The sequence below is a fragment of the Cebus imitator genome, unplaced genomic scaffold, assembly GCF_001604975.1.
Source record: "Cebus imitator isolate Cc_AM_T3 unplaced genomic scaffold, Cebus_imitator-1.0 Scaffold82, whole genome shotgun sequence".
Taxonomy (NCBI): Eukaryota; Metazoa; Chordata; class Mammalia; order Primates; family Cebidae; genus Cebus; species Cebus imitator.
This window is the reverse complement of record NW_016107397.1, coordinates 1330737-1332929: the sequence shown is the minus strand read 5'-3', so window position 1 is coordinate 1332929 and position 2193 is coordinate 1330737. Positions and strand designations below refer to the sequence as shown.

Sequence of the window (2193 nt, the reverse complement as noted above, 5' to 3'; positions counted from 1 at the left end):
CATCTCTTAACCTCGTGATCCACCCGCCTCGGCCTCCCAAAGTGCTGGGATTACAGGCTTGAGCCACCGCGTCCAGCCTTTTCTTTTTTTTTGAGACGGAGTCTTGCTCTGTCACCCAGGCTAGAGTGCAATGGCGTGATCTTGGCTCACTGCAACCTCCATCTCCCGGGTTCAAGCAACTCTCCTGCCTCAGCCTCCTGAGTAGCTGGGACTATTGGCGCCCACTGCTGCACCTGGCTAATTGTTTGTATTTTTAGTAGAGATGGGGTTTCACCATGTTAGCCAGGATGGTCTCGATCTCCTGATCTTCTGATCCACCCGCCTCACTCTCCCAAAGTGCTGGGATTACAGATATGAGCCACCGTGCTGGCCGGATTCTTTTGAATTCCAAATGAGCTCCACATTGATCATCAAAGACAAACCGCAACACAGTCAGAAAGTGACCCTAGGGCAGAATAGTCCCCAGCACCTGTCACAAGAGAAACAGTAGGCCAGGCATAGTGGCCTGAGCATTTTGGGAGGCTGAGGCTGGAGAACTGCTGAAGCCAGGGATTCGAGACGAGCCTGGGCAACAAAGTGAGACTCCATCTCAAAAGAAAAAAATTACCCAGATGTAGTGGCATGCACCCATAATCCCAACTACTCAGGAGACTGAGGCAGGAGGATCACTTGAGCCCAGGAGTTAGAGGCTGCAGTGAGCCATGATTGTGGCTTTGTGTGACTCCAGCCTGGGTGACAAAGCAAGACCCTTTCCACCCCCACCCCACAAAGAGAAACAGTAAAGGAACTGGACAGGTTAATCCTAAAGAAAAGAAGATTCAGAGGCACTTTATCCCTTCTTTAGGTGGTCAGAAAACTGCCAAAGGGAGACACCCTGGCATTCAGAAACAGGAGTGGGCACAGAGGACAGAGGTTTACACCCCTCAGAGCAAAGACATTCTAATAAAGGAGTCTGAACATACATTGTGGGTGTGGATCCCCATCATGGGAGATGAGTCGCAGAAGGCTGGGCCATGTGACCTTAATGACAGAAAGTGCCTGCACCCCAAGGGCCTGGGAACAGACCAACCAAATTAATGTTAATTAATCTGTGCTGGCTCATTGGTGAGGATGCCTGTTGAAAAATCCCAAGTGTCTGACCTAATACTTAAATACAGATCTCTGTCTTTGAAACACACACACACACACACACACACACACACACGCATGCACGCACGCGTGCGCACATGCACACCCCAAGCAGCCCTTGGAAAAAGGCAGCAAGGGAGAAGTACCAACCCTCTCAATTAAAAAACTAGTTCCACCAGCCAGGTGCAGTGGCTCATGCCTGTAATCCCAGCAAGTTGGGAGGCTGAGATGGGAGGATCCCCTGAGGTCAGGAGTTCGAGACCAGCCTGGGCAACGTGGTGAAACCCCATCTCTACTAAAAATACAAAAAAAAAATTAGCTGGGCGTGATGGCAAGTGCCTGTAATCCCTCAGCTACTTGGGAGGCTAAGGCAGGAGAATCGCTTGAACCGGGGAGGTGAAGGTTGTGGTGAGCCAAGGTTGCACCAGTGCACTCCAGTATGGGTGACGGAGTGAGAATCACTTGAACCGGGGAGGTGAAGGTTGTGGTGAGCCAAGATTGCACCAGTGCACTCCAGTATGGGTGACGGAGTGAGACTCTGCCTAAAATAAATAAATAAAAATCATAGAGTAAGTGGCCCTTTGTAACTGGCTTCTTTCACTTAGAATAATGTCTTCAAGGTCCACCCACATTGCAGCATCCATCAGCCTCATTCCTCTTCATCACTGAGTAACATTTCATTGTATGGATATACCACATTTTGTTTATCCATTCACTGGGTGGATACCTGAACTGTTTCCTCTTTGGGTCTATTATAAATACTGTTGCCGGCCAGGCACGGTGGCTCATGCCTATAATCACAGCACATCGGAAGGTTGAGGTGGGAGGACAGATTGAGGCCAGGAGTTTGAGACCAGCCAGGGCCATACAGTGAAACCCCATCTCTGCAAAAAATTTTTAAAAAATTGTGAGGCATGGTGGTGCACACCTGTAGTCCCAGGTACTCAGGAGGCTGGACTCACGTGAGTCCAGAAATTGCGAGGCTGCAGTGAGATATGATCTTGACTCTGCACTCCAGCCTGGGTGGCAGAGCAAGACTCTATCTTTAAAAAATAAATACATAAG

The 2193-nt window shown here is 49.4% G+C and overlaps 1 protein-coding gene and 1 long non-coding RNA gene across 7 annotated transcripts in view; one reads left to right on the top strand and one right to left on the bottom strand.

Annotated features, from left to right (window-relative positions):
• Positions 1–2193, bottom strand: part of LOC108307919 (NADPH--cytochrome P450 reductase) — a 103078-nt gene that overhangs the window by 47165 nt on the left and 53720 nt on the right. The window lies entirely within an intron of this gene.
• Positions 1–2193, top strand: part of LOC119472010 — a 17293-nt gene that overhangs the window by 12999 nt on the left and 2101 nt on the right. The window lies entirely within an intron of this gene.